Source organism: Etheostoma spectabile, chromosome 9 (genome assembly GCF_008692095.1).
Source record: "Etheostoma spectabile isolate EspeVRDwgs_2016 chromosome 9, UIUC_Espe_1.0, whole genome shotgun sequence".
NCBI classification, from domain to species: Eukaryota; Metazoa; Chordata; class Actinopteri; order Perciformes; family Percidae; genus Etheostoma; species Etheostoma spectabile.
Window position 1 is genome coordinate 26,537,531 of NC_045741.1, and position 14,764 is coordinate 26,552,294.

The following is a 14,764-nucleotide window of genomic DNA, read 5'->3' on the forward strand; positions in this document are numbered from 1 at the left end:
ATGCATGTCTTTTATGGTGGGATGAAACCGGAGCACCCGGAGGAAACCCACACAAACACGGAGAACATGCAAACTCCACACAGAAAGGCCCGGAACAACCTGGATTCGATTTGGATTTGGTGAGACACCAAAATGGACGCTAATAAGATTCTGGATGGAAAGTTTACTATTTAAAAGTTGTCAAACATTTCATTGACAATAGCACCTGATGGCCAAGCACACAGCCCCCCCTCAAAGTATTATTTTCATCCTTTTATTGATGGACAGTGTTACATTGTGTGAGAGACATTTCTCCAAGTGAATGTTACGTGTGAAATTGAACACTACAGTAGGCTAAATGCCAATGTTGTTTTCATTAAAAAAACATTTGCACAGAGCAAACCGATCCACTTTTCCATGTTGATAAGAGCATTAAAATCAGAAAAAAATAAGGGAGCAAGAGACATTTAGAATAGATAAATATGTGTGATTAACTGTGATTAATTTCAAGTTAACTGTGACATTAATGCGGTTAATTGCGATTAAATATTTTAATTGTTTGACAGTACTAATTAAAACACATTAAGCTGAATTGCTCGCTGTTACTAGATCTTTATTTAATAATATATAGAAGTAGAATATGAAAATTGCTTTGTTAATTGTCCAGATTTGCATATATTAGTTCACTGGTTAAATAAACACATGGGTTGATTAATGATATAATGAAATGATGATTGCATCAGAATTGTCACGGCACATTAAATACAATTAACATCGGCTAAACATTGCAACGTAACAAAATACAGAGAAGATATAGCAGTAGTATGAGAACTTACCGTCAGAGGCTTCTTCACAGGATTAGCAGAAAACTATGGCGTTAAATCAGCTGAATGTGAAGGAAGTGGACGTAAAAACCAAAATTTCAAAATAAGTCTTTGAACATTGAAGCAACAATTCACGACGATTTGATATTAATGAACACCTGTTACATTCAAGCCATTGCTACAGGACTTGATACAAATCTAATTAAAGGGGTGATAAAATGATTATATAAGGTATTTCACACTGTTCCTTAAGGTCTCCTAATAGGGTATGTAACATTGGTTGGGCTGAAAATGGCCTGTTTTTTTTTTTTTATTGGCCCTATTCGGAACAAGAGCTTTTCTTTCAAATATGGTCTGCTCATGAATATTTAGTTAAGCTGCGTGCTAATTGGTTGATCAAAACACATACACATACATTGGAGATGATACAGCAGGTCTCATATTTCAGACACTGCAATGTTATACATTATTCCTTTGCTATTTTGTTACTAAATTCACTTTTTTATGCGAAAAGTCAACTATATAAAGCTCAAATATGTAATGTTTTACGAAAATTGATGGCTAATTGCAAATTTGGTATGACGTGTTGGACTACAGTAGCTCCACAATCTGATGAGACAGCAGCAGCCAGCAGAGCAAAGTTACGTTTTTAGGTTACTGGACTGTCAAAACTAACCGACTGCCGGAATAACTAAATATATTTACAGTTTGAATTTCATCACGACACTTATATCCCAGCTACCCTAAGGTTTTACAAAGCTAACAATTTTGTACGATTTCAACTTAATGCATTTTTGTGAATTTGAGGGATCTCCTTAACTGCTATATAGTGTCCCATTCAATCCTATGGGAAAAGATCGCAGCTAGCTAGCTACAATTTTGGCATGACTATAGCATTTTAACAGTTTGAATTTCGTCATGGCACTTACATCACAGCTACCCTAAGGCCTTACAAAGCTCAGCTAACACTTTTGTCGGATTTCAATTTAATGCATTTTTGTGAATTTCAGAGGTCTCGTTTGGAGGAGGCTAGCTAGCTCTCATTGAAAGAGCTCCATCCAGCTCACTGGGGCACTATCAACGAGACTCGCGGACAAGAGGTGTTTATTTCCCCGATTGTTTGTTTAAGTAACTCAACACACATATCCATTATAATAACTGGAACCTGTGGTAAGAGATCGCGGCTGTAACAACATAGCTGACCGTGCTCTAAGTCACACACACCGGCCGTTTAGCAGGAGAGGGGTGGGAGAACAGCGAGCTGCAGGCCCTGGAGCTCCATCAGGGCAGTGGTTTGGTAGTCCAGTAACCCAGAAACGGTAACTTTGCGAGCAACAGAAACTATGCATTATAACTTTACAGTTAATAAGTTAACTATGATGACTTTTTTATGAAAGCAGACAATCAAAAGTGCAAAACATTGGTGCAGATGACAACATACAGAAAAGTAAACACACCAAAGAAGTCACAGTGTACCTTTTCCCCAATCGTTCCTTGCATCAATTATTTATAATTAATAATACTATAAAGTCTAATACAGCATCACATACAATTTCTGACATTATAATTTAGGTATATTGTATCAAATTAGGGTACAACTATCTTATTCCAAGTTAGACTTTCTAGTTGTGGTCTAATTTGATATACAATATGGTTTGCTATGTCTTAATAGTGTACTGTAAAATAAATTGCAATTGAATGGTTTATAGCTATAGCAATTGCTCTTGCGTGGTTTCTAATGTAAGGTTTCTAAGGTGTATGGCAGCACAGTATGGCCTAGATATCATGGTATTGTATGGTATGATGTGGCATGATTTAATATGCATTAAACCACTATGTTCTATTGTTGATAAAAGAATAGTTTATTTTCAGCTGAATGGTAGTATGGAGATAGTGGAGGGTAAAAGTACCGTGTATCCAACCATGAAATGACATGTTGTGGTATATGTTGTAGTATATTTCCGTCTCAGGGAAGTCCTGCTGTCTCAGCTATAGTGCATAAACCTCCTGGGTAAACCTTTCTGTCCCAGTAGGTTATTTCTTAAAATCTGTATCAGTTGTGGCACACTGACTCACTGAGGACTTTTAGCATTGTATCACTGTTGACTTCTTCCAGAAGAACATGCTTCTTAACAAAAAAGTATTTTTCTTACCAAGATGAATATGTATACAGTCATTTTGCCATTTGTCTTGTGCTACATGCCATAATATCAATAGAATGACTAGAACCTCATACTGAACAGGCCAGGGATTAATGAATGTCCACACCACAAATGAAAAGCCCAGTTATTGAGTTTCTTGAACCTTGGCATTAAGATTACTGCGTGACAACATTATTGCGTTGTACTACAAGTCAATCAATAATGCAATACACCACAAAAACATCCATCGTAATTTGTCATTCAGTTAGTCATCTGTTGAGGTTTTAAAACATATTTCATAAAAACAAGAACTTATTCAGCCAGAGGGGTAAGATATTCTTCCTTTTTAGTTTCCCACTTTTCTTTTCCTTCTAGAATTTTACAGAAATGAGTCTTAGTCTTTTGGAAAAAAAAGTCTTAATATGATACAATGTTGCATGATAGGTGGACAATTTCCAGCCAATTTGGAAATACTTTTCATTTTTTGGGCCTCAGGCCATTCCGTACTTTTGGGAGTTTACAGGGTTATGCAGCAGTAACATGATGGCTAGCAGAAATGGATAGAGAAAAGGGTCTTTTGAATGGCAAGTTCAGTTTTAAAGCCCGTCCAGATGTTCTATTGACTAAGTTAAAGTTGTTCACATGTGCTGTCGATGTGACTTGAGTTACCAACGGAATAAGTCTCTGCTTGCATATTTTTGCTGATAATCTTGCTTTTCCTCTGAGAGAAACTATGAGCGGCGGCTCTTGGATACTTATAAATCACTGGACTTTACATTTTTTGTAGACACAGTAGGCTATTGCCACATTTTAACATTTTTCTGCGTGAGCGGGGCCTACCAATAGCTCAAGCCTGTCCTACAGTGACTGTAGCTAAAGCTAATTAGCAGCAAGATTCCTCCTTTCTCCGTGGATGACTACTACAAACTCCTTCAGAAGATTGCACTTCTGGAAACCAAGGTTCACCTACTAGAAGTGAACGTGGAAGTTAACGGATCTTGTGGAAATGACACCACTTTACCATGGACCCATAACAATGGACAAAAGCATGCTAACACATGGCTAATTAGCACCAACAAAGCTACAAAGAAACAGGAGGGCTGTAGAACGGGTAACAAATCAACAAGTGGCAGTCCTCCCTGGAACTCTTGTGGTGCGAAACCTAAGACTAAATCATTTTCCTGGGAAATGGGAGGACGACAAACGGGCGGGCACAGCGCCCTGAGATTTGTGATTGAAGGCTGGGCTGCATTTCATCTGGGCAGAGCGCCTCTTCAACCCCTGTACTAGTGAGGACACAGCCGTGGACAGCTGCAAAGGGAAAATAAGCACCAAAATGCCCCCCCAACAACCGGTGTGCAACTGGATAAGAGATTGCTCCTCTGCTGCAAGACGCTGGACAGCCATCTGATGACGGGACTGCGTTATCACCACACAGCAGGGTAAGGACGAGAGCAATTCAAAAAGTAAAAAAGCTAACAACTGGCTCAAACCTGATTGTGGGTGACTCGCTGTAAAAGATTTAAAAAACAGTAAAAACACCAAAATACTCTTTTTCCCAAAGACATGGTGTCGACTTTACCCAAAAAATCCCAGCTATCATAGCGAACACCCAACTGGAAGAACATATTCTGCATATAGGGTCACATGATGTGTAAAGCAACAGTTGAATTGCAGAGACTGGACTTTAGGAACTGCTGGACACCGTCAGCTCTCTAACGCAAATGTGTTGTCAGTGGCCCATACCGTCAGTCAGAAGAGAGATGAGAGATTCAGCCGACTGTTGGCACACAAATGGCTTTCAACTGAATGTACCGTCCACTCTCTGCAGTTCATTGACAATTTAAACATATTTGGGAGCGCAGACATCTTTTTAAAGCAGTAGACTTTCCCTTAACAAGCAGGAGTAAAGCTGTTCACCTCTAATCTGCTTTACTTTCTGCGCTACACATCTGCCAAGACACGAGACAAGACGAATCAAAACAAAAGGAAGACACACAAAGTGCGGCAGTGATCCACCACAGCCCCACCTGAGCAAAGATTTGACCCTGGGACACCACAGAGCAGAGATACAAAACCTCAACCCTCTTTTCACCCGTCCAGCACCCCTCTAACCACTACCAACCCCGATCCTTTGAGGAGCCATGCTGTCTCCACTCACCCTTTCCCCTCTTTCCCCTACCCCAGTTGGAGTTCACAACCACAGAATCACCTGGTAGATGCTGGAACCAAATTTACACCCCTCTTCCCCCATCTCTCAACCCCTGGCCAAAATAAAACGCCGGGTTCAACCCCGGTTAATAGTAAAACGCCGGGTCCTCGCAGGGGGTAAACAAAACTCTTTCCACTCAGACTGATAAGGACGTGTGTGCAAAATCCAGTAAGCATGACCTGATATGTGCCGGGCCTTGGCTCAGGCTAGAGACAACTATGAATTTTCCAAGACAAGCCCGGGCCCTGTGGATCAATTCTTCCTCAATTTATGTTGTGATAGGTAATAGGAAAGAATGGTGAATAAGCACTTAACTGCAAATTAGCAAATTTAGCCATCCATCCTCGTCAGCTACAGCCTGTCCCAAAAAAATGAAAAAACACTAACACTAGCCTTACTAAATGTCAGGTCTTTGGCAGGAAAATCCTTTTAATCAAGGATTTTATTATCAAACACAATCTAGATTTATGTTTTTAACTGAAACCTGATTAGACCAATATAACAGCGCTGCTGTTTCACGAGTCAGCTCCCCCAACTCAGTTTATGAGCGAGAATAGAGTAAATAAGAAAGGAGGTGGAGTCGCCATTTTGCTTAATGACTCATTCCACTGTACGCAAATATGTTATGGAAATTGCTCTTTTTGAAAATGTGCTCTTCAATTAAGATCTTCCTCAAGCGAGTTTTAAATATCTTACAGGCCACCTAAATATTGTGCAACCTATGATGATTCACTGAACTGCTGTCTATAATCTGTATTGCTTGATTGTGTAATCTTGCGGGTGATTTTAACATTCATGTTGACAACCCCCAGGACAGGGGGACCAAAGAACTGTGTTGTGTTTTTTGGAACTATGGATTGACTCAGCATGTGACAGAGCCCACTCACAATAAGGGGCACACTCTGGACTTGGTTGTCTCAAAGGGTTATGAACATTTCCAAGGTTGTGGTGACTGACGTTGCTCTCTCTGATCATTCCTGTGTTTCTTTAACGGCACTATCTCTGTGCCCAAAGGTGTCAAAACAAAGATAATCAGAAAACGTATACACTGAAAACACCAGTGAAACATTTATTCAGCTTTTCTCCTCCACACCGCCCTCTCTGGGCTATCAGTCAGTGAGCTTGTAGATAATTTCAACTGTAAAATTACAAATGTTATTGATGCCATTGTCCCACTAAGGTCAAAGTTGTCTGTAAGAAAAGATCTCCATGGAGAAATGTCCTACTGGTGAGAACAGAAAAAAGAGTGTAGGAAAGCTGAACGAAGGTGGCGAAAACAAATCTCCTGGTCCATTATAACACCTATAAAGAGAGACTTCGCATTTATAATTTGGAACGAGGAATGCAAGAAGGTCCTTTCTCTGATATATCTCTAGAAACAATAATAATTCAACGTGCTTTGTTTGCTACTGTTGAAGGTTAACAAACCTCCAGTACCATAGCATCTGAACTTTATCTCACCAAGGCTGCAATGACTTTGCATCTTCTTCAAAGACAAAATTCAGAAGATTAGACAAACAGTCAGTGCCATATCAAGTTCAGGATAGTGTTGGCACAGTGTTCAAGCAAAACTAGTTCCAATATGACAGAATTTCACACGATCAACCATACAAACCTGGAGGACATTATTCAACATCTGAAAACCTCGACTGTTGCCTTGATATTCTACCAACGGGACTTTCAAAAATGTTTCCAATTGTTTGACTTCTGATCTTCTACAGATTGTAACACATCTCTTTCAGGTATCTTTCCACAGCCCTGAAAACTGCAGTAATCAAGCACTTTTAAAAAAGAACAACCTAGACAGTCACTAATGAGCACTTAGGCCAATATCAAACCTTCCGTTTTAATTAAAATCATTGAAAAAGTAGTTCTTTCAACAACTCAACCATTTCTTGTCACTAGACCAGTTTTGATACCTTTCAGTCGGGTTTCCGACCACACCACAGCACTGAAACGGCTCTTGTCAAAGTCTTTAATACATCCACTACACAGATAATGGCAAAATTTCAATCTTAGATTACTTGATTCAGTGCTGCATTTGACACGGTCGGCCATGACATATTACTAGACCGATTGGAAAACTGGGTAGGACTTTCGGCTTAGTACTAAACTGGTTTGAATCCTACCTAAAGAATAGGGATTACTTTGTGTCAATAGGTAATTATGCATCTGAGCGTACAAATATGACGGGCGGAGTTACCCAAGGCTCCATTCTGGGGCCTCTTCTGTTTAACATACAATGTTCCACTGGCTCAGATTATGGAGAAAAACAAATAAGTACCATAGTTATGGGACGACACAATTTACATAACCTTATCGCAGGGGACTATAGTCAAATACAAAAACGACTAGTGCATCAAACAAATTAACGACGGATGTGCCAGAACTTTCTGAAATAAATGAAGGAAAACTGAGGTAGGTGTTTTTGGAAAAAAAGGGGAACGATTAAAAGTCTGCGCTCAGTTCAAACAACAATGTTAAAAACAACAGACAAAGCCAGAAATTTGGTGTAGTCATGGACTCAGACCTGAACTTTAACAGCCACATTAAGACAATTACAAAGTCAGCCTACTATCACCTTAAGAATATATCAAGGGTTAAAAGGACTTATGTGTAAACAGGATTTGGAAAAACTGGTCCATGCTTTCATCTTCAGTAGACTTGACTACTGTAACGGGGTCTTTACAGGTCTCCCTAAAAATCAATCAGACAGTTGCAGCTGATTCAGAACGCTGCTGCTCGAGTCCTTACTAAGACAAAGACTGGATCACATCACTCCAGTTCTGAAGTCTACACTGGCTTCTATGTCTCAAAGAATTGATTTCAAAGTACTCTTGCTAGTTTATAAATCCCTTAACGGTTTAGGTCCAAAAATCATTTCTGATCTGCTACTACACTATGACCCCCCCAGACCTCTCAGGTCATCTGGGACAGGTCTACTTTCTCCCCAGAGTCAGAACTAAAACAGGGTGAAGCAGCTTTCAGTTTCTATGCTCCTCATATCTGGAATAAACTCCCAGAAACCTGGAGATCCGCTGCTACTCTCAGTTCTTTTAAATCAAGGCTGAAGACCTTCCTTTTGATGCTGCTTTCTTAAATGATGCTCATTCCTTTAAATTTCTTATGCTCACTGTAACTTTATTCTTGTGTTTATGTGTCTAATGTTTCTATTTTGGTTTTTAACTGTCTATTATGTGTTTATTGGTTTTTAATGCTTATGACTTTTAACTGTTTGTACTTGTGTTTTATCTGTTTAACTGATTTTGGTTAAAGCACTTTGAATTGCCCTGTTGCTAAAATGTGCTATACAAATAAAGCTGCCTTGCCTTGCCTTGCCTTAAATAACACTGGTTTGCCAAGCATCGTAATGTAGGGTACAAGGTCCGTTGTTTGTGTTGAGTGGCTTAAAAAGATGGGATGTTTAACCTTTACAAATGCAAAGTGGGACACTACTTTGTGTTAGTAGCTATTACCAAGTAATGTTGCATTCAGGTTAATCTGCCCATCTTGTGTTTCTTGGCAGGCTTAAGTTTGTCATATTATGCTCTAAGCACATTTTATGAGAATACAGTACCTTTGAGGTTATTCTGGAGAATTGACAGAGTATTTGTCAGTGACTGTTTACTAGAGCTGTCAATCTTCCTTTATAAAACATTCAAATTTATTTTTTTAATTTTTAAATAATATTTGAATAGTTAATGCTCATATGCAGCCTGTTAAATATGTAATACATTACCCAGGCTTTTGCATTGTCAATGCCACTATAAGCATGAGGCTGTCCACTAGAGGGACTTCCAACATTAACCTGGCCTTGAAGGGGACCTACGTCATGGCGCATTGCATTTCTTGCACGCTGTTCTGTTTACATTATGTACCACCACGAGCACTCAGCAACAAAACACAAATCAACAGAGAACTTTGTAATGAAACATAATCTGACAAGTGTATTGAAGTGGTTCTGGTGTAAAGGCTAACGTTCCTCGGTTAGCACAATGACTTCATAACTAAGCCAAACTTTGCTGCCACTACTATTGTAGTGATTTATAATTATATATTGTCACGTTACTGAGAATCCTGTTAGGGTTTAAGGAAGGAGGACCTAAATGCAGAGTGGTAGGAAGCTTCAACAAAGGCTTTATTAACACAGTCCACAAACACAAGGAGCCAAGTGCGGAATCCAAAAACACTCCACAGTCAAAAAGCAGGAACTGGAGAGGGCAAGCCAAAACACAGGGAAAAATATGCGGAGAAAAACTGGACTGCAAGCAGGATGACGAGGACGGAGGGAATAACAGGACACGCTGACGACGCACGCAGGATAGGAGGGCTGGTAGATGAATGAGAAGTCACGACATGAACACAGACTGGAAAGACAGACAGGAATACTGTGACTGGAACGCCAAACTGACAAAACGATCTGACAAGAGACAAAGGAAACACATGGGTTAAATACAAGAGGTAACGAAGTGATGGGGAACAGGTGAGTCGTCAGGTGAAGCACATTAGGGCGGGGCTAGGCAATCAGACAGGCAAAAGTAAAGCTAGACAGGATCAGACAAGACAGGAAAACACACTACAAAATAACACAGGAAATGGAGCATACAGACGCTTACCGGGAACAGGAGACCAATCAAACACACAGGACCGGGGAAAACACTGAGACATCCGCAGGGAGGTAAAAACAGGAAAACAAACCCAACAACATACCCCAAACCACAACAAATCCAGCTATAAGAAAGTAATATATGAAGTCGATGCTAACTCTGACAGCTGTAGGGCAGCTTACATTAACTTTAGCTGTCTCCATGAATCTCCCAGCTAAGCTTCTTTAACTTGCGATGCGGTTAGGAAACCAGAACGAGCTAACTGACAATAAAACTATTTCCCATCCTTCTTCCTATTTGCAACTGCAGCCTGTCACTACACCTGTACTAATGTCATTGTTCCGTGATCTTAAGACCTCACAATGCCTTGTTTCTCACTCCCGTAACTTATGACATTAGTAAACAGAGATTAGCTAACGTTAGCCAACCTATTTATTTAAAAAATCACACTTGAATTGTCATTCCAGCATTCGAATAGTATTAATTGTTTTACTATTCAAGTTATTTTTGACTTTCGGAATTCGTTCCAACAGCCATAACGTTGCATGCATGCACAAAATATTCCAGTTTTCGCCCTCATTCCAATAAAGACAATGTTCTGACTAAGCTGTTTACATGGCTAATGAAAGCGAATGTTCCACTGATATTCCCGTTTACATTTAGCTCTGCAAAATACAATTTTTTCAAAGTTTCAAAGTGGTAACTTTTTGAACCATACAGCCTCCCTCTTTCATTACTTCAACCAGTTTCTTGAAAAGGTCGGCATAGCGATGTGTGCTCAAATCCCTATACCTGTTGATTCATGTACAGCAACCATAGCAACGCACAGCGCTGACCATGAGTTGTAAACAGGCAAGAGGCCGTAAACTGCGGTAAAAAACCTCATTTGACACGCATATTCCGAATGCGCCTTTAAAATGCAATTAATACCAGAATACCTCCCAAAATGCTATATAAGAAGGCCTCATTTGAATATCAAACTGGAATATGCTGTGTACATGCTCTTAGTCAAATTCTGAATATTGTCATATTCAGAATAAAAAGTGGAATTTTAATATGCATGTAAACATACTCCCATGTTAATAAGAGCATTAACAACTTGAAAGATATCCCCTTTAATGTAAATTTAGAACAGATAACAAGAACAGATAACAAATTGTTAAAAATCATGTTTCATCATGCGATTCATCAGGATTGAACATTTGTATCAATTAACAGCCCTAAAGTTTACATAGCAAATTGTTGTTTTCTGCTATATTGATGTGCTGAATGTTGAGTACAGCCACTTTTACGATTGACATCCCTATAGATTGTCCAAACATCATCCAAACTACGGTACTTTAAAAAGTAAAATGGACATGGGATATTATATATTTTTGTCAACAAATCCAATGAAAAGATTAAAAAAACTATTAATTGATTTTATTATCAAACCGTGTTTCCAACATAAATGAGGCACACTGTTGCACTGGGTTCCTTCATTACCATTAACACACTCACACACACACACACACACAAATACACACAGTAGTTTGTTTAAGAAAGTCTCATGTCTACCAACATGCTGCCAAAAATACTCCCTAGAGCACAAAAGAGTTTAGCTGTTGTTAGGAAATAAATTAGCCTTTAAAAAAAATGTTAAGGAAATTATGCTATAGAAATGTAAAAATATTATGTAATATATTCACCAACTATAACCAAGTTAGATTACGCAACCATTTACTCAATAGTCAACTGTATTTTTCTAATAAAAAATGTAATGAACATCTGGATATATTCAGATTCTCAAGGCCCTCTAAAAGTGCGGAAATACAAACTGATGTATCACAAAATGACTAGTAGCATTACAATGATTACAGTTGAGGTTGGAACTTTTAATGGCACTTTAACAATACATCATCTTGTATCTTGCCAATGATACAAAGACATCATTTTGGAAATCAGGCGGTTTTTCTCTGTTCCTCAAACTCTTACTTCTTGGCAGTTTTATTATCAAATTGGTTTGATGATTTTCTTCATGCCCTGCACATCATTAAGTAAGCACCTGGTGTTACTCTGTGATATTGTCAAGATGTATTCACACACACACACACACACACACACACACACAAAGAACCGATAGAGCCCGTCTGTCAATCCAGGTTTTAGTGAATATCAGTGTCCATTAATGGAAAGACTGATTTACAGAGGGTGGACACTGCCCAGGTATTGATTTTTGGAGTTCTCGCTTCACTGAACATTAAAAGAATGGAGAAAAGAGAACTGAAGAACCATCATGAGAATCTTCGCTCTTTGTTTAAACCAGACTGATACAATTCATTTTAATTGAAGGTATTTTCCTTAAAAACAATGTATAGACTAATGCCAAAGTAGTTTTGCATTGGTAGACCTTGCTTCACAGCGCTGCGGAGGAGGGTCAGACTAGTCCACCCAGACTAGTCCCATCCCATTCTGGGATGGGAGAAAAAACGTGCTCTGGTTTATTGGCATTTCTTTAAACCAATCACAATCATCATGGGCGGTGCTAAGTGCCCAATAGAGCCACGGTGCCACTAGTAGTGTGTGATACTGCAATATTTAGTATCAATCGGATACCAAGTCAATACAAGGCCAGTATCGCCGAAACTGATACGATAACGATACAATACCGATACTTTTTAATAATTAAGGTGGATGCATTTCGTTAAAACCCAAAACCGAATTTCCATGTGCTTGTATACATTTGTTGTGTTACCACTGGGTCTAATAGCCTTTTTACACATTATACAGCTTGCCGTTATTTCATTTTTGGCCTGAAAATATAGCCACACCGAGCTCCCCTTCCTCTCCGCCATTCTTCTGCTCTGTCTCTGTCCTGCTTATGTGTTTGTGTGTGCGTGTGTGTGTGTGTGCTGCTTGCCGACGCCGGGCCTGGCTGCTTGCTTGCTTGTTTGCCTGGTGCCGCTGAGTCACGTGACGGTAAAACATCAAATCACAAGAGGGGGGAGGAGGAGCAAAGTGTGACTGCTCTGCGCACAGCACACTGCACTTACACAGAAATAGAAGGCAGGTCGCCTCTTTGATGAAACCGCAGCAGTGCACACTAGAGAGAAACTGAAAACCAAGGTATCAATCTCATTTCACTGGTATTGATCAATATTAATCAATATTAATTTTGCTAATATCAGCCAGTGCACATATCTCTGTTTATTTCCTTCATTCTGGTGAAGTCCACACTAGTCGATTGTCAAACTCATACAATCCAATATTCCAAAACATTTTTTCCACACAAAAAAAACAATTTGCCGTGGTTATGTCCATAGTAATGACTATGTAGCAGCGTAGGTACAGTGGGATCTCCTGCTGATTTTGTATGTTTACCCACTGACAAAGAAATGATCAGTCTATAATTTTAATGGTAGATTTATTTGAACAGTGAGAGACAGAATAACAACAAGAAAATCCAGAAAAACGCAGGGAGTGCTCCTGATCTCAGCTAGTTACCTGTATAAAAGACACCTGTCCACAGAAGCAATCAATCAGTCATATTCCAAACTCTCCACCGTGGCCAAGACCAAAGAGCTCTCCGAGGAGGTCAGGGACAAGATAGTAGACCTACACAAGTCTGTAATGGGCTACAAGACCATTGCCAAGCAGCTTGGTGAGAAGGTGACAACAGTTGGTACAATTATTAGCAAATGGAAGAAACACAAAAGAACTGTCAATCTCCCTCGGCCTGGGGCTCCATGCAAGATCTCACCTCGTGGAGTTGCAAGGATCATGAGAACAGTGAGGAATCAGCCCAGAACTACGTGGTGGGATCTTGTCAATGATCTCAAGGCAGCTGGGACCACAGACACCAAGAAAACAATTGGTAACACACTTCGCCGTAAAGGACTGAAATCCTGCAGTGCCAGCAAGGTCCCCCTGCTCAAGAAAGCACATATACATGCCTGTCTGAAGTATGCCAATGAACATCTGAATGATTCAAAGGACAACTGGGTGAAAGTGTTGTAGTCAGATGAGACCAAAATGGAGCTTTTTGGCATCAACTCATGTAGCCGTGTTTGGAGGATTAGGAATGCTGCCTATGACCCCAAGAACACCATCCCCCCCGTCAAACATGGAGGTGGAAACATTATGCTTTGGGGGTGTTTTTCTGCTAAGGGGACAGGGCAACTTCATCGCATCAAAGGGACAATGAACGTCAAATCTTGGGTGAGAACCTCCTTCCCTCAGCCAGGGCATTGAAAATGGATGGGTATTCCAGCATGACAATGACCAAAAACACACGGACAAGGCAACAAAGGAGTGGCTCAAGAAGAAGCACATCAAGGTCCTGGAATGGCCTAGCCAGTCTCCAGACCTTAATCCGAATCTGTGGAGGGATCTGAAGGTTTGAGTTGCCAAACGTTAGTCTCGAAACCTAATGACTTGGAGAAGATGTGCAAAGAGGTGTGGGACAAAATCCCTCCTGAGATGTGTCAAACCTGAGGGCCAACTACAAGAAACTTCATACCTCTGATTGCCATCAAGGGTTTTGCCACCAAGTACTAAGTCATGTTTTGCAGTGGGGTCAAATACTTATTTCCCTCATTAAAATGCAAATCAATTTATAACATTTTTGACATGCGTTTTTCTGGATTGTCTTGTTGTTATTCTGTCTCTCACTGTTCAAATAAATCTAGCATTAAATTATAGACTGATCATTTCTCATTCAGGCTGTCAGCTGACAGACAAAGACAGAACTTTGGGATAATAACAAGATTGGGTCGGTGTTTTGAAAATATCAGTTCAGATGGATAGTTCATCCAAATCCAATGTGGAACACACTGAGGAGTTTTTTGTAAAAACAATTTTCTGCAGCTGATCTTTTCACTTTTGGAATGGCATTTGCCTTCAGATGCTGGGACTTGAGACCCTGGTCCTACAAGACTAGGGTACATTAGCCTGGTCCTACCAGACTCTGGTCTATCAGCCTGCTCCTACCAGACTCTGGTACACTAGCCTGGTCCTACCAGA

General features: G+C 39.9%; 1 protein-coding gene and 1 long non-coding RNA gene across 2 annotated transcripts in view; one reads left to right on the plus strand and one right to left on the minus strand.

The window, feature by feature from the left end:
- Positions 1–8,408, minus strand: part of LOC116695678 (uncharacterized) — a 17,104-nt gene extending 8,696 nt beyond the window's left edge. Inside the window, exon 1 of the long non-coding RNA XR_004333527.1 lies at positions 8,398–8,408. This is a non-coding gene — a long non-coding RNA (uncharacterized LOC116695678). The remainder of the gene's footprint in view (positions 1–8,397) is intronic.
- LOC116695607 (inactive N-acetylated-alpha-linked acidic dipeptidase-like protein 2) overlaps positions 1–14,764 on the plus strand; it is a 730,805-nt gene that overhangs the window by 429,318 nt on the left and 286,723 nt on the right. The gene's annotated exons all lie outside the window — the stretch shown is intronic.